Raw genomic sequence first — 18,399 nt, forward strand, 5'->3', positions numbered from 1 at the left:
TTTTTGAAAAAGGGAATAAAATCTAAGGCACTATAATCTGGAAACTCCTGTAGATAGATATAGCCCAGCAAAGTCAAATACATTCCAATGAAAATGGAATTCTCTATAACCAAAAGATAACATTTTAAATCCTCAAAGTTTCTATTGTATCAAGTGTCTTCCCCTACATTCCAAGTGAGCAGTACCCCCAATGTAGAAAATATGATTTCCCTATTTTTATTGCCCTTGGAATATTATGCCTGCCGGTCTGTGACTTACACATTTTAGACTTAGGAAGTAAAAGAAATAAATGTGTCAGACTCTAATATTTAACAGTTCTTTCAATTCTGATGAAGTATCCAACATTATTTATGATGCAGTTAGTTTTACTGATATGTTTATCACATTTTTTGTGTGTGGTACTAGAATTTTGAAGCACTGTGGTAAAGGCGAGGCTGGAAGGATAATATGGGTGGGTGTCACTGTATTTGACCATTTCATTCTTGAAACTCTCCCACACTTTCTAATTAGGAACATCAACTCTTCCTACGCTAAAGGAACTCAGAGTTCATCATGTCTAACTCCTTAGACTTATGAAAAAGCTTACCACTCGTAGTTCTTTTCAACTGCCCAAAGTCAAACAGGAAACGAAAAACTAGAATTAACTCCAAATCCAATCTTCTTTCCGCTACACTGTCTTTCTATGATTAATCTGCCTCTTTTTCCATTACTGGCTTCTCCTCGTCTTCATACTGCCTAACTGAGGCTAGTCTGAAAAATCTGACTTTCAAGTCTTTTCTTCAAAGATGATTACATACTCTGAGTCTTCAATTTATCAAATACGTGCATTCACTCCAAATCTACACTTCTCATGCCTTTTCACACCTAAACCATACTTCAGCTGAATGGTCTATACCATCTTAGTTCATCTTGTGCTGCTATGAAAGAATGCCACAGACTGGGTAATTTACAAGGAGCAAAAATGTATTTCTCAAAGTTCAGGAGTCTGGAAAGACCAAAATTGAGTTGTCAGCACCTGACAAGGGCCTTTGTGCTATGTCATCCCACTGTGTAAGGTGGAAGGGCAAAGAGAGGGTGAGAGAGAGAGAGCAAGAGAAGGCCAAACGTATCCTCTCATCATGAACCCACTCCCACAATGATGGCATTAATCCATTTATGGAGGTGGTGTACCCATGACCCAAACACTTCCTGTTTAGACCCCACCTCCCGACATTGCCACACTGGGGATCAAGTTTCCAACACATGAACTGGGGAGCACATTGAAAGCATAACAGTAACAACTGGTTACAATGGCTCACGCCTGTAATCCCAGCAATTTGGGAGGTCGAGGTAGGTGGATCACTTGAGGCCAGGAGTTTGAGACCAGCCTGGCCAACATGGTAAAACCCCATCTGTACTAAAAATACAAAAATTAGCCTGGCGTGGTCACGGGCACCTGTAATCCTAGCTACTTGGGAGGCTGAGGCACGAGAATCCCTTGAACCCAGAAGGCAGAGGCTGCAGTGAGCTAAGATCACGCCACTGCAGTCCAGCCTGGGCTGGACCCTATCTCAAAAATAGCAAGACCTTTTTTAAGAGCAAGACCCTGTCTCAAAAATAAAAATAAAAATAATATAACAATACCAATTCACGGAACTTAGTATGGGGAAAACTGAGAGCATTATTTTACTCCCCAAATCAGCATTCCTTCCTACCACATTTTACTGCTAATTTTATCAATACTTCTCTAGCCCCTTAAATTGACAACTTGGAGAATTTAAAAAATGATGCTATTTGGGGAACTGTAGCATGAGTTAAGTTGGTATATACAATAGTCCCCCTGTTAGCCAAGGTTTTGCTTCCTGAGGTTTCAGTTATCTGCAGCCAACCAAGGTCTGAAAATATGAAATGAAAAGTTTCAGATATAAATGATTCATAAGTTTAAAATTGTGCACCGTCCTGAGTAGCATGATGAAATCTCACAGAATGCCACTTCATCCCTCCCATTACTTTACAGCCAAAAAAAAAAAATGTAGTGTAAACAGGATCTGGTACTCTCTGTGGTTTCAGGCATCCCCTGGGAGTCTTGAAATGTATCCCCACAGTTAAGATATGTGTAATCTTCAAAATGTTACGTTATAAATAATAATGACCCAAAAAATTGAAAATGGATTCCCACGTACCACAAAATAAATCCATAAGTTCTTTCCAAAAAGTTTTCCATAATGCCTTTCAGATTCAACCCTTTCTTTCCATTCTCACGATTACTGCCCTTTCTTTTTCAGATGTTTATGTCTAATTTATGGGAAACGTTCTCTGGTCTCTTTTCCTTTAGACCAACACCTAACACATGAGATAATTATCCTTAAAGTCTCTTATTATATTACTCCTTCATTCAAGAACTTCCTCTGGCTACCTTTTGACCATGAGATCAAATCTAATTTTTTCTTTCTTTTTTTTTAGACGGAGTTTCATTCTTGTTGCCCAGGCTGGAGTGCAATGGCGCAATCTTGGCTCACTGCAACCTCCACCTCCCAAGTTCAAGGGATTCTCCTGCCTCAGCCTCCCAACTAGCTCGGATTACAGGCATGCAACACTACATCCAGCTAATTTTTTTCTATTTAGTAGAGAGAGGATTTCACCATGTTAGGCAGGCTGGTGGCAAACTCCTGACCTCAGGTGATCCACCTGCCTCGGCCTCCCAAAGTGCTGCTGGGATTACAGGTGTGCCCCACCATGCCCAGCCCAAATCTAAATTTTTGACCCTCCAACCTAGCAACTGTTCTTTCCTTGCTTATCTAACCACTTCCTCAATTATCTTTAACATGATTCCTCTTGGGTTGAAATAATTAGAAAAGGAAGACTATAGGTGGGAGTGAGCAAAGAGAGATGAAATTAACAGCAGAGTGAAGACAATGTGGCAGACTAAAAAGAGCATTAAGGTTTGAAGCTAGACAAGCCTGGATCTTCATATATATATCTGTGTGTGTGTGTGTGTGTGTGTGTGTGTGTACCTTCTATAAAATCAGGTTATTAACTGCACTAGGTTGCTCTAAGCATTAGAATAAATGCCAGGCACACAGTAGGCATTCCATGATAATAACTACTGTTGTGTTTATACAAATATTGAAAACATTCACTTTGTATCAGGCACTATGCTAAGGAATTTAAGTATATTAGCTCAATTAATCCTCAAAAAACAATCTTCCAAGTTGTCATAGAATATACTGCTCATTGTTCCCCAGTAGCCATTTTCCCTTCATTCATCTAATAAGAACTCCCCTACCTCAAGTTTTGTCTTGAGATGTGGATGCCCAGCACATTTCCCAGGCTCCCTTGCTGCTACGTATGGGCATCTAACTAAACTTCAACCGAGGGAACATAAGTGGAAGTGACATGTGCAGCTTACTGGTCTTATCCTTCATGAAGAAATTATTTGCCCTCTACTTCCACTTCCCCCAGCTCCAGTGAGCTGTAGTATGACATGGCCACAGTTAGTGGAATAAGGACAACATTCATGATGGTGGTAAAATAATGAGAGAGGAGAAACCTGGTTCCCTGAGATGACCTTGAAGAGCAACGCTCTCTACCTATCCTGGACTACCTCCCTCTCACTTGCTAAATGAGAAAGAAGTAAGCCTTACCATGTTGGAGTGGATTGATATATTTGAGGGAGTTTCTTTGTGATAGCAGCTTAGCCCATGGCCTCATTAATAAAGGCATGTACTGCTCTTACCTTGATTTTACAAGCAAGAAATCTGATATCAATGCAAGAAACTTTGGGACAGAAAAAGATAAAGCAAAGTACATTTGTGTCTCAGAAGAGCATTTCTGAATCTGTGAGGAGTGAGAATACTGGGGCTTGCCCAAACAGGAAGATAGAGTCGAGCCAGGCAGCTCAGATACTTGTGAAGCTGTGGCACGAAGTCAGCACGAGGGTAGCTTAACAGGGAAGGAGACATAAGAACCATCTTTGTGTGCAAATCTCCCTCACTGAATTGCCCCCTGAGCAGAACAAGCTTTTAGTCATGTTCGTACTCAGCTCCTAAGTTAATTTGACTACCTGTAGCTGCAGTGATGAGATTTAGTTAGAAAATTTAACATTACTCCATATCTGGTAGCCAAATTCTGTCCTCATCTATACTCACCTTTTCCAGCAAGCTGGATTTGCTTGCATTCAGTCTCACTGCCAGGAGACTTTGTTCTTTGGTGGAGACATCAACAAAGCAGATTACAAGAGAATCTTAGAAGATTGTCATGTAAATGTGCCTCCCAGAAAACAGACCTCATTATGCCTAAGAGGCCTTCCAGACCACTCATCATGCGCTCAGCAAAACTTTATTGACTGGCAACATCAAGTCATGATTAAGAACAGGGACTCTGGAGTAATACTGCACCCTTAGCTGTGTCTCCGGGACAGTAATTTACCTTTCTGGGACTCACTGTCCTCCCTTGTACAGACGAATGTACACATACTCATGGAGTGTTTGTGAAGATTGGATTAAGTAAAAGCACTTAAAACAGGGCATAGCACATATGAAGCCCTCCATAAGTGTTAGCTGCTATCGTTTATTTATTGAGCATCTGAGTGTCAAATCCTAAAGAAATATGATCATAATCTTCAGGAAGAATATAGTGTAGCCAGAAGAAACAGACACATCCACAAATGTATGCAATCTTGTGTTGTAGGTGTGGATTCCATAAAGATCCCACGGGTATTACAGATGGCAGAGCCAGCTTTCTCATGTCAAGGTCATAAAAGGCCTCCTGGGAGACAAACATTCCTTTCCTTGAAGTAGACATCACTGTGCTCATGGTTTTTTTTCCACCAGGACATATTTACGTAAGTATATTTATGAGGGTGAAGTCAGAGTTTATAAATATTAGTTTCCAGTCCCAATTCTGAAGTGTACTAACTGGCTTGGAAAAGTAGCTTTTGAGCCTCAATTTCCACCAGCAAAATGGAGTTAGTAATCACTATTTCATTTCATTGTTTTTGTGAAGTTCAAATAACATAGCTATGAAAACACTTTATAAGCTATAAAGCACTGTATGAATAAAATATATTATCTTACAAAGTCCATAATACTTTCTCCTCAGAAGAGTGCTGGTTCCAATTATTTGGCAGTGATTGCCTACAATGCTGACTGAAGATATGAAGCTATATCTGTTCCGTATTGAGAAGAATACCCTGATCAATAAGCAATGATTCCCTTTGGTACATGTTAGGGACAAGGGACATGGGTTATCTCATATTTACAGAGTTTGTTCATACAATATCAGAACCAAAGCAGATAAATGCTTCTGCATGGATGTAACCTAGAAAAGGAACCTAGTTTTATTGCAGCATTAAACAACAAAAGTTATACATGTGTGGAAAATAACTGCTTTTTAATGGTTTCAAATTGTTATTTGCTAGAAGCCAGTAAAAAATTCTGGCTTTGTTTTAAAAGGCCTACGCTTTTCATGATTCTTCATACAGGTGACCAAATCACTGATTAGTCCTATGAACTGAATTTTGTTCTCCCACAGGTCGTATATTGAAGTCTTAACCCCCAATGTGACTGTATTGGAGATAGATTTGTTGGTAGGTAAATGAGGTAAAATGAGGTTGTAATTATGTGCTACCAATCCAATAGGAGTTGTGTTCTTATAAAAGGCAACACCAGAGAGCTCCCTTTCTCTCTTCCCGTGAGTGCTCAGAGCATGAACCATGTGAGTAAAAAGCAGCCACCTGTAAGCCAGGAAGAAGGATCTCACCAGAAACTGAATTTGCTGGAAACTTGATGTTGAACTTTCCAGCCTCTAGAACTGTGAGAAAATTCATTTCTATTGTTTATGCTGCCCCATATCTGGCATTCTGTTATAGCAGCTCTGGCAGATTAATACACCTAGTAATATTCATAATTACCATGAGATATTCTCGTTACCAGGAGAAGGTGAGAGAGACATTCTGGAGCTGTGACATTGTCATTCAAGTACATGGTCACCTCCAGAGTAGCAATCAGGAACATAAGACCCAGGTAGCATCAAGGCTGTGGAACGCAGGACAAACCAAGTTATCCAGGAGATAAAGGCAAGAGACAAAGTTATCGCTAGTGGTCAGGAAACAGAGAGTGAGTAGTCACCAGGCTTAGGCAGTAAGAATGAGGCTGGATGCTGGGAATTAGTGAAGCCTGAGTGAAGGATCGATGGCCCCACAGCAGTGATGTGAACCTGGCGCTAAAGTAAAGCCTGTTTCATTGGATAGTCTTCTAGACTTGCTGCCTGGGCAGGACCTGGTATGACAGGAAAAGGTAGCTCTGAATTTAGGGTGAAGCTGGGAAAAAGTCACCACTTTCAAGTGTTCGAGATGAGTACCCGTTGGTAGATCCAGATATTAATTTCTTAGGAAGAGAGGAACCTAAGATGACAGGTAGATAGGTTCCAATGGGTAATTTGCAGTTTTAAAGTGCAATGTGCCACTATATACACAACATATTGCTTGTTTGTGAAAAATTGCAGGTGACTTATTTTACCTCTTTTTTTCCCCAGTAACCACAACTAATACCATGCCTGTACTACTTTAATTAAGCATGGCCTCTTACATAATAGAATTCCCTGGGGTGCAAGTAATGGTACCTAGAACAATTTGAAACATGCTTACTCACACATACTGGAGAAGAAAGGGCACATGAGGATAGACTCCCTTCAGTTACCAAGAGGAGCTACGTGACCTTTTTCTGTGGAGCTTTTCAAATACAGAGTTACAGCTGCTCCACAGGGCAGGTGTGATACTGTGGGGATAGACTTTGCAGTTTCCCCTGTTGCTCCTAAAATTACATACATAGAATATGTTCTGTGGAAACTATCTGCATAACATCTGTTCTCTTCATTTCTTCCTATTCTGTAGAAGACTATTTAATTAGAAAGATAAAATAAGGAATTAAAGCAATAGCGTTTAATGTGTACCATTCACAGGAAATAACTTTTTTTTCTCAATTTTCAAGAGACTCCAGGTGAAAATTGAAACCTGTAGATAACTACCTCAACTTAATACTTCCACTTGCACATCTTATCACAGTATACAAAATCCAAAATTTAAAAAGAAAGGCTTCCATAAAAATCATGTTTCCTTACAAAAAGATAGCATCGGTTTTTGTAAAACAATTATATTTCTATGAAATGCAAGTAAAGACCAAATGGTAGTCTACACTGTGAAAAGTTAAGCATTGAGTCTGGGAATGTTTCCTAATGAAAGTTAACATTATCTAATCTAGGTTATATTCATTTCCTGTTGCTGTAGTAATAAGGAGCCATGAACTTAGTGGTTTGAGACAATAAACATATTATTTAACAGTTCTATAGGTTACAAGTCAAGCACAGCTAAAACCAAGGTGTTGGCATGGCTGCCTTCCTCCCTGAAGGCTCTACAGGAGAATCCATGTCCTTGCCTATAACTCTTTGGCTTATGGCCCCTTTTCATCATATTCAAAGCAACTTTGGGTCAAGTTCTTCTCACATTGCATCACTCCAACCTTCTGTAGTCATACCTGTCTCTCACACTGTCCCTTTTTCCTTCTCCCTCTTCTACTTTGAAGGACCCTTTATGATTACATTGGGCCTACCCAGATAATCCAGGATAATCTATTTTATGGTCAGTCAAATAACAACCTCAGTTTTCTTTTACCATCTAACCTAACATATTCACAGGCTCCAGGATTAGGATATGGACATCTTTGGGATATGGGCAGTGAACATTATTCTGCCTACTATTTCTAAAATAGCAACTAAAAATATCATCTCCTCTGAGTATCTCCCGACACAAAGAACACGGACTCACCAATTTGTGAATAAAAGAAATGCAAGATCAAAGCCACCCCCTAACCACAGATCTGGCAGTGGAAGAATAGATTCTCCAGCCCAGGGGAGAGTAAAGAGTTACAGGTCCCATTCACTTAGAAAGAAGGTGGGTGAGGAAGGCAGCCTAAATCTTAAAAGATTCCTGGGTCCATTTATTGTTCAAGGGACTGATAGAACTATGCCTTGTGAGTACAAGCAAAGGTAGCACAACTGCACGAGCGAGAGGTCCTGCCTTGTCCTCTTATGGGCTGGACGTTTATAGGAGGTGCTTCAGAGCTACTTGAGAGAGGCCAGAAAAGAATGATGGGCTGCCCATTCACAGGTAGCTACCAAACCTTCGAAATTACACACCTGAAAGTCAGTCCATCCCTTGCATATCAGAAATACTTGAGTCCGAGTCCAAACTTCCTATAACCCACCCTGCTTAAAGCCTAATGGGTTCAAATACATTAGGAAATAGTTTGCTCACAAATGAAGAAAATTCTGTAATAAAAAATATCTATTTGGGGGTCCTAACTCCAAAGGGAAATTATTCTTTGGGTCTTTCAAAATACTTATGAAGTAAAACTTTATAATCTGAATAAAAGGAAATAATCACATGTCATTTAGTTTGACATGTATCTTTAATAATCAAAATGTAACTGGAAACTTTTAAAATTCATTCTGAGTCAACTTTCACATAAGTAATTTGACCCATTTTTGCTCATTGCAAAGGTGTCAGATTCCTTTATGCTTCTTGATTTTGATTCTGACTTATCCTTGCCTTTATTTCCTGTAGTTTGCCATGTTGACTATGTTTTCTTTAATTTTATTAAGTTTTATCTAATTAACTAGCATGTACTAGTTTTCTATTTTGCTAGACATTTATATTTTGATTTTAGAATCCACATTTTAACAATATTTCTTTATTCAATTCTATACTCAAATTCTAAATTCAACACCATATTGAAGGTATAAGAGAGAGCAAACGAAGGTCCTACCCAAAGGAACTTACTCTCTAGGAAGGAATGTACATGTACCAAACAAGTGAAAAAGTAATCAAAGTGCTTATTGTGCTAAGTACTATGGGAACTAAATAAAGCAATGAGTTGGAGAATAAGTAGGGGGAACGTCCAAATAAGCTCAATTAGAAATGAAATGGGAGATATTACAACAGATACCACAGGCATACAAAGACATACAAAAAAATCATTCAATGCTACTATGAACACCTGTATGTGCATAAAAAAGACATAACAACAACAAAAACTACAGACCAATATCCCTGATGAGCATAGATGCAAAAATCCTCAACAAAATACTAGCTAACCAAATCCAACAGCATATCAAAAAGATAATTCACCATGATCAAGTGGGTTTCATACCAGGGATGCAGAGATGGTTTAGCATACACAAGTCAATAGATATGATACACCATATAAACAGAATTAAAAACAAAAATCACATAATCATCTCAATAGATGCAGGAAAAGTGTTTAACAAAATCTAGCATCCTTTATGATTAAAACCCTCAGCAAAATAAGCCTAGAAGCAACATACCTTAAGGTAATAAAAGCCATCTATGACAAATCCACAACCAATCATTATACAGTCAAACTGTCGCTCTTTGCTGATGATATGATTGTATACCTAGAAAACCCTAAAAACTCATCCAAAAAGCTCCTGAGTCTGATAAATGAATTTAATAAAGCTTCAGGATACAAAATTAATGTAGAAAAATCAGTAGCATGGCTATACAAAAACAGTGACCAAGCTGAGAATCCAATCAAGAACTCAACTCCTTTTTATAACAGGTGCAAAATAAATAAAATAAGATTTTAAGGAGGGGAGTAACATTTGGGATTAATGTGTATTCTGGGAATCTCAACAAAGTAAACACACAGTTTGAATTTTCATAAGACTGCACAGGCAGAGAGAAATAAGATCATGTCTATAGCTGTGTGATGATCATATTAAAAATATTACTAAATTTTTAAACGTCATTTCAAATGATGTATTTCTATCTCACATTGGACATAAGTAGATTGCAAGGTTAATGGAAAGTAGGAAAGTTAACTGACTTGCATGATCATCGATTTGAGATCGATAAGACATCGATTTGAAAACAAAACATTTATTCATTTACTTCCGCTACAGTTTTCTTGACGCTGAATTTCATGAAAAGGGATTGTTCAGGGAGGGTTGTGGAGCTGAAGGTCCGGACAGGAGCTTGTTGTGGAGCTGAAGGTCTGGACAGCCACTGTTCAAATCTGAGGGTGGTGGAGATGGAGTCTTGGGGAGGAGACGGTGCTGCATTTTAAGTCTGAGAGTCATTGAGCTGGAGGTCCACGGAGGAGCCAGTGCTGCTACTGATGTCTTAGGTTGCAGAGCTGAAGACCAATTAAAGAGCTAGTGTTGCTGTTCTGTGAGCGTCGTGGAGCTGGAGATCCAGTGGGGAGAGGTGTTCTAGTTTGAGGGTCATGAAGTTGGAGACCAGGGAGGAGCTCATGTATTTTTAATTGGAGGGTCATGGAGCTGGAGACCTAGGGAGGAGCTGGTGTTGTTCTAGTTTCAGAGATGTGGAGCTGGATATCCAGGGAGCAGCTGGTGTTTTTCTAGTTTCAGGGTCTTGCAGTTGGAGACCTGGGGAAAAGCTGATGTTTGTTACTTTGAGGATTGTGCAGCTGCAGACCCTGGGAGGAAAGAGTGTTTCCTTAGAGGGTGGTGCAGCTGTAGAATCTGGAAGGAGCTGGTGTTTTTCTAGTTTGAGAGTCTTGTAGCTGGAGACCTGGGGAGGAGCTGGTGTTTTTCTAGTATGAGTGTCCTACAGCTGGAGACCCAGAAAGGAGCTGGTGTTGTAGTTTGAGGGTCATGCAGCTGAAGACTCAGGAAGGAGCTGATGTTCTCATTTGAGGGTCATTCAGCTGGAGACCCAGAGAGGAGCGTGGTGTTCTAGTTTGAGGTTCGTGCAGCTGGAGACCTGGGAAGGAGCAGGTGTTTTTTAGTTTGAGGGTCGTGCAGCTGTAGAACCCAGGAGGAGCTGGCATTTTTCTAGTATGAGTGTCGTGTAGCTGGAGACCTGGAGAGGAGCTGATGTTCTAGTTTGAGGTTCGTGCAGCTGCAGACCCAGAGAGGACCTGGTGTTTCTTTAGTTTGAGGGTCGTGCAGCTGTAGAACCTGGGAGGAGCTGGCATTTTTCTTGTATGAGTGTCCTGCAGCTGGAGACCCAGAGAGGAGCTGATGTTCTAGTTTGAGGTTCGTGCAGCTGGAGACCTGGGGAGGAGCAGGTGTTTTTTAGTTTGAAGGTCGTGCAGCTGTAGAACCTGGGAGAAGCTGGCATTTTTCCAGTATGACTGTCCTGCAGTTGGTGACCCAGAGAGGAGCTGATGTTTTAGTTTAAGGATCATGCAGCTGAAGACTCAGGGAGGAGCTGATGCTCTCGTTTGAGGGCCTTTCAGCTGGAGACCCGGAGAGGAGCTGATGTTACTCTAGTTTGAGGGTCATGGAGCTAGAGACCCAGACAGGAGCTAGTGTTGTTGTAGTTTGAGGTTCATGCAGCTGGAGACCTGGAGAGGAGCAGGTGTTTTTTAATTTGAGGGTTGTCCAGCTGTAGAATTCAGAGGGGGCTGGTGTTTTTCTAGTATGAGTTTCCTGCAACTGGAGACTCGGAGAGGAACTGATGTTCTCGTTTGAGGGTTGTGCAGCTGAAGACTCAGGGAGGAGATGATGTTTTAGTTTGAGGTCCCTGCAGCTGGAGACCCAGAGAGGAGCTGGTGTTGTTCTAGTTTGAGGTTCGTGCAGCTGGAGACCTGGGAAGGAGCAGGTGTTTTTTCATTCGAGAGTCATATAGCTCTAGAACCCGGGAGGAGCTAGCATTTTTCTAGTGTGAGTGTTGTGCAGCTGGAGACCTGGAGAGGAGCTAATGTTCTAGTTTGAGGGTCATGCTGCTGAAGACTCAGGGAGGAACTGATGTTGTAGTTTGAGGGTCGTGCGGCTGGAGACCTGGGGAGGAGCTGATGTTGTTCTAGTTTGAGGCTTCTGCGTTTGGAGGCTCAGGTAGGAGCTAATGTTTTTCTGATCAGTGGGTCATGGAGCTGGAGACATAGGGAGTAGCTGGTGTTTTCCTTGTTCCAGGGTCGTGGAGCTGCAGAACTGGGGAGGAACTGGTGCTGCTCTAGTTTAAGTCTGAGGGTTGTGGAGCTGGAGATCCAAGGAGGAGCTGATGTTGTTTAAGTTTGAAGGTCGTGGAGCTGGAGGCCTGGGGAGAAGCTGATGTTCTAGTTTGAGATTTGTGGAGCTGGATACCTAAGGGGCAGCTGGTGTTTTTTTAGTTTGAGGGTCATGCAGCTGACCCTCAAATGACCTCAAACTAGAAAAACACTCCTCCCCCTGGATCTCCAGCTCCACAAATCCTCAAACTAGAACAACATCAGCTCCTCCCCGGGTCTCCAGTCATAAGAACCTCAAACTAGAAAAACACCAGCTCCTCCCTGGGTGTCCAGCTCCACAACCTTCAAACTGGAACAACACCAGCTCCTCCCTAGGTGTCCATCTCCAAGATGCTCAAACTAGATTAAAATCAGCTCCTTCTCAGGTGTCCAGCTGCATGACCCTCAAACTAGAAAAACCCAGGGACTTTTTTTAGTTTCCTGCTGTTTTTCTAGTTTGAGGGTCATGCAGCTGGAGACCCAAGGAGGAGCTGACGTTGTTTTAGTTTGAGGGTCAAGGAGCTTGGAGACCCAAGGAGGAACTGGTGTTTTTCTAGTTTCAGAGGCATGCTGCTGGAGACCTGGGGAGAAGCTGATGCTGTTCCAATTTGAGAGACGTGGAGCTGGAGATCCGGAGAGGAGCTGATAGGGTTCTAGTTTGATGGTTGTGGAGCTGGAGACCCAGGGAGGAGCTAATGTTGTTCTAGTTTGAGGGTCATGCAGCTGGAGACCCGGGGAGGATCTGATGCTCTGGTTTGAGGTTCGTGCAGCTGGAGACTCTGGGAGGAGCTGATGTTCTAGTTTGAGGGTCATGGAGCTGGAGACGCCGGGTGGTGCTGATGCTCTGGCTTGAGGTTCATGCAGCTGGAGACCCTGGGAGGAGCTGATGTTGTTCTAGTTTGAGGGTCGTGCAGCTGAAGATCCAGGGAGGAGGTGGTCTTGTGTTTCAAATCAAAGGGTCCCGGAGCTGGAATCTACGGGAGGAGCCAATGCTGCCACTGATGTCTTAGGTTGTGGATCTGAAGATGTGCGGAGGAGCCAGTGTTGGTGTACTAGTTTGTGGGTCATGGTGCTGGAGACCCAGGGAGGAGCTGATGGTGTTCTAGTCGAGGGTCGTGTGGCAACCCAGGGAGGAGCTGGTCCTTCTGTTGTTTAAGTCTGAAAGTCATCGAGCTGCAGATCCGGGGAAGAACTGGTGCTGCGGTTCAAGTGTGAGGGTCCTGGAGCTTGAGCCCCCAGGAGGAGCTGGTGCTACCACTGATGTCTTAGGTTGTAAGGCTGGAGACCCACGGAGGAGCTGGTGTTGCTGTTCTAGTGTGAGGTTTGTGGAGCTGGAGATCGAGGGGTGAGCGGCGTTGTTGTAGTTTGAGGGTCACGGAGTTGGAGACCCAGGGAGGAGCTAATATTGTTCTAGTTTGAGGGTCGTGCAGCTGGAGGCCCTAGGAGAGCTGTTGTTCTAGTTTGAAGGTTGTGCAGCTGAAGACCCAGGGAGGACATGATGTTGTTCTAGTTTGAGGGTCGTGCAGGTGGAGATCCTGGGAGGAGCTGATGTTCTAATTTGAGGGTTGTGCAGTTGGAGACCCGGGGAGGAGCTGATGTTGTTCTAGTTTGATTGTCGTGCAGCTGGAGATCCAGGGAGGAGGTGGTTTTGCAGTTCAAATCTGAGGGTCCAGGAACTGGAATCTATGGGAGAAGCCAGTGCTGCCACTAATGTCTTAGGTTGTGAAGCTGGAGACCCATAGAGGAACTGGTGTTGCTGTTCTAGTGTGAGGTTTGTGGAGCTGGAGATCCAGGGGTGAGCAGCATTGTTCTAGTTTGAGGGTCGTGGAGTTGTAGACCCAGGGAGGAGCTGATGTTGTACTAGTTTGAGGGTCGTGCAGCTGGAGACCCTAGGAGTAGCTGATATTGTTCTATTTTTAGGGTTGTGGAGCTGTAGACCTGGGGAGGAGCTGTGTAGTTCTAATTTGAGGGTCGTGGAGCTGGAGACCCACGGATGAGCTGGTGCTGCTGTTGTTTAAGTCTGAGGGTCATGGAGCTGGAGATCCAGGGAAGAGTTGGTGCTGTGGTTCAATCTGAGGGTCCTGGAGCTGCAGCACCCAGGAGAAGCTGGTGCTGCCACTGATGTCTTAGGTTTTGGAACTGTAGACATGTGGAGAAGCTGGGCTGGTGTTCTAGTTTGAGGTTCCTGGAGCTGGAATCCTGGTCAGGATCCAGTGATGCTGTTTAAGTCTGAAGTTTGTGGAGCTAAACATGGAGCCACGGTTGGGAAAGTAGAGAGAGAGAGTTACAAGATGCTACTTGAAACTGTAGATGTGGCTGAATCCCCAGCAAGTTAATCCTGAGAACTTCTCAGTGATCAATGCATCGTTTTTTCTTTTACCCAGTATAGATTTGTTTTCTGTCTCACAAGACAGAAAGACCCTGTTAATACCCTCAGAAATTGAAAAGCTTAAAAAAATCTAAATGATATTGGTATATAATAATAATAGAAATTAAACTATGAGTATTCTGACTGACAGAGACAAAATCACACACCACAGACAATATGTATCTTTTCAATCAGTTAGTAAAATAAAATATAAATTGAAAAACAGATGCATGCAAAGCTATAAAAAGTTATTTCATGGAGAAGCAATGGGTAACAGAGATTAATCTGACAGTTACTATTAATGGAGAAACGTAGAACTTACCATTTTTTCCTGTGAGGTTTCAGTGCTGATGCTGATATTCTGTGAGTTCTGGCAGCTGAGTTCGTTCACATAGCCTGGTGATGCAGCAGGTGTCACAGAAGGACCCTGTCCCAGCTGATCCTGCTCCACTGCTATGATGAGTGTGGCCTCTGATCTGACTGTGTCTTGAGGGGAGACCAGGCCCTTGATCACAAGCATATCCATGGTGAGGTTCCATGGATGGAACCTTATGGATGTTCCTGATGTTCCTTCCTGATGTTCATCTGCCATCGCTATTTAATACATCTTGTTTATAACTGTCTTCTAAATATTGAATAGAAGTAAAGCATTTGTACAATATGGGTAAGGCATAAAGATTATCAACATACATTGGACACAGAGGACCTCCACCAAGTTTAGGAAATAGAATCTAAAGACACATAAATTTAGATGCTCCCTCGAGGCCCTGACTGAGTCTCAGTCCCTTCACTTCTCCTACAGAGGGGATCACTTCCTGCTTTAGTCTTTATTATTCTCATACTTTTCTTCATAGTATGTTTCGTTCACCACATATGTGTATATCCCTACAAAATATGCCATTTAGTTTTTGAACTTTCTGTTGTCTTTTTGAGACAGGGTCTTTCTCTGTTGCCTCGGCTGTAGTTTTGAACTTTGATGTGAAGAAATTCTCCTGTGTGGCTGCTCCTACACTGTATGGCTCTGAGTATCTGCTCAATGTCTATTTTTGTCCTCCATTCTCTTTTTGAGACCCACCCACATTGACGTGATTCATTTTCATTGCTGCGTGACCTCCTGTCATATGAGAGGAGCATGTGAAATGCCTTCATTTTCCTGTTGATGAGTGTTTGGCCAGGTTAGGGCCCTTAGGACTGTGTTTTACTAGGAACATACTTGGGCATTTATTTTGTACTCAAGTGCAAGTTTTTTCTGGTCAGTAGCTTTCCATTTTTAAAATGTCATCCCAGGTAAGAAACATAATTCTCCTCATAACTCACAACACACACCCTTTCATATATAAGCCTAACAAAAATATATTTCACAACCATTCTTAGTAGTGCCTGGTGTTCCTGCTACTCTCCATTCTCTCCAACACTTCCATTGATTGGGTTGTGGGATTTTTGCCAGTCTGGTGGGTGTCACGTGATAGCTCCTTCTGTTAGGCTGAGACCTTCTTCATATTTTTATTAACCATTCCTCCACATTTCATTTTCCGTGGAGGGCTGGTTCAACTCTTTTGCCAAGTTTCTATAAAATTGTTTGAATTTTTGCCTTTTTCTTGTATTATTACTATTACTATGTTTTTGTGATGGAGTCTCCCTCTGACGCCCAGGCTAGAGTGCAGTGGCACGATCTCAGCTAACTGCAACCTCCACCTTCTGGGTTCAAGTGATTCTCCTGCCTCAGCCTTCCAAGTAGCTGGGATTACAGTTGCATGCTACAACACCCGGCTAATTTTTGTATTTTTACGAGGGATGGAGCTTCACCATGTTGGCCAGGCTGGTCTCAAACTCCTGAACTCAGGTGATCCTCCTGCCTCAGCCTCCCAAAGTACTGGGATTACAGGCGTGAGCCACCATGCCCGGCCTGCCTTTATCTTTTTCAAGAGGACTCTTTATAGATTATGCCTATTCATTCTGGTGACTATCTGTGTGGCAAAGATGGGTTTGAATCCACAGGATGAACATGCAGGATCTCCTCTCTGGTGGGAGAGGGGACAGAGAGGATAGAAGAGCATGGAGAATCAGAGCTGAGAGGAGGCAGAGTCAGGCAGGGGTTGAAGGCTGCTGTGAGGACTTGGCTCCTTCTCTGAGTTGGGTGGGATTAGCAGGAGATTTAAACAAAGGAACCATGGGATCTCCTTTATATATTTCTGCCATGGTTCGCTCAGCTGAATGCACCTCTTGAATGAGACTTGGCCTTGGGCACCCAGAGGTCCATGGTTGAGGGTTTACCTCCTGGCATGGCCACTGACACATCCACGTTTGGTGCCCACATGGCTGGGCAGCCCCAAGACCTGCTCTGCTTGGGCCTCTCATTGTTGGCATTTCTCGAGTTTGTCCCCTCTCAAGTCTGCCCCATCTGGAAAATCAAATACCTCTCTCTCCTACATGGAAACCCTCATCAGCACCTCCCCCTGACTCACAGGGCATCCTGTCAACATCACAGTCCTGACTTTCCCACACGGACAAGCCCACGGGAATCCCCAATGGACCAGGACAGTGCCAGCACTAAGACATCTCCCGAAACTCACAGGAAGATTGGACCAAGAAGATGGGAACAGCACAGGGCGTGGGGAGCTGCAAACACCCACGATACTATCAGAGACGAAAAAAGTTATGGCCGTGGCTGACACAAAATGTTACTCACCATTTATCACGGGCCTAAATGGAAAACAGAACGCCATAAAACTTTTAGATAAAAACACAGGGGAAAATTTGTGTGGCCTCGGGTTAGTTGAAAAGTTCTTAGACATGACACCAAAAGCATGATTCATAAAAGAAAAGACTGACAAATTAAGTTTAGTCATAAATTTAAAATTATAATCCTATAAAGCAATATAAGAATCTAAATTAGAGAATGAAACCACAAACTATGGTCTAGAAAAAAAAATATTTGTGAATCACACATCTCACAAAGACTGGTATGCAGAATATATGAAGAACCATCAAAACTTAACCATAAGAAAGTAAAAACCCCAATATTAAAGAGAGGGCAAATATTTGAATGGAGGCCTCATCAAATGATGTGTAAGGAGGGCATATTGCCCAAGAAAGACACTCAGCATCATAGAGATATTGGAGAAATACTAATCAACAGTACCTCTGCAAATCTATTAAAATGGCTAAAAACAGACAAAAACCATGGGCCAACCGAGGTTCTAGTGATGATGCAGAGGACCTGGGACCCTCATAAGCTGCAGTGGGAATGGGAGGGTTTCCGCCATGCTAGAAAGTGGTCCGGGAGTTTCTTACTAAGTTAAGCACATCCTTACCACGTCATCCAGCAACCCCACTCCTGGAATTCCCCCCAAAAGAAAACTTAAACGTGCACACATAAACCTGCACACAAGTGCTTAGGTCAGCCTTATTCCTCGCTACCGATAACTGAAAGAAAACAAAATGTCCATTGGCAGGAGAAGGTGTGAACCAACATGGATGCTTCCACACAGGGGACACCAACCAGCAGTGGAAAGATGGGCCCACGATGCACCAGGTCTCCCAGGCCACAAATCCGGTGAAGGAAGCTCATTTCGGTGTGCAGAGGCCGAAGGATGCCACCATGTGACATCTTGGAGAAGATGGTGCTACCGTGCCAGGGAGCAGGGCAGTGGTTTTGAGGGGCTACAGGTGGAGGGGCGAATGGAGGAGCTCTCTGGGGTGATGGCGTGAGCGCTGGCACCTCACTGTGGGTTGCTGCAGCTGAGAGGCTGTACAGCAAACACTGGCTTCAGTACATGCAGACTGAAGGAGGAAGGCTCCCACAAGTCAAAGACAGAGGGTGTCACCTCCACGAAACAAAAACACATAAAAAGAAAACCTCCTAAAACTAAGAAAAAAAAACACAAAAATATTTCCTAGGAGCATTGGACTTTTAGTTGATATGATCTACCTGGGAGCATGGAACGGAACATCAACTGAAGGGGCTCAGTACCTGGCTATCAGAAATAACAGATTTAAAAAGTGGCAGGGAGGAAATAATTT

Source organism: Colobus angolensis, unplaced genomic scaffold (genome assembly GCF_000951035.1).
Source record: "Colobus angolensis palliatus isolate OR3802 unplaced genomic scaffold, Cang.pa_1.0 Scaffold194, whole genome shotgun sequence".
Taxonomy (NCBI): Eukaryota; Metazoa; Chordata; class Mammalia; order Primates; family Cercopithecidae; genus Colobus; species Colobus angolensis.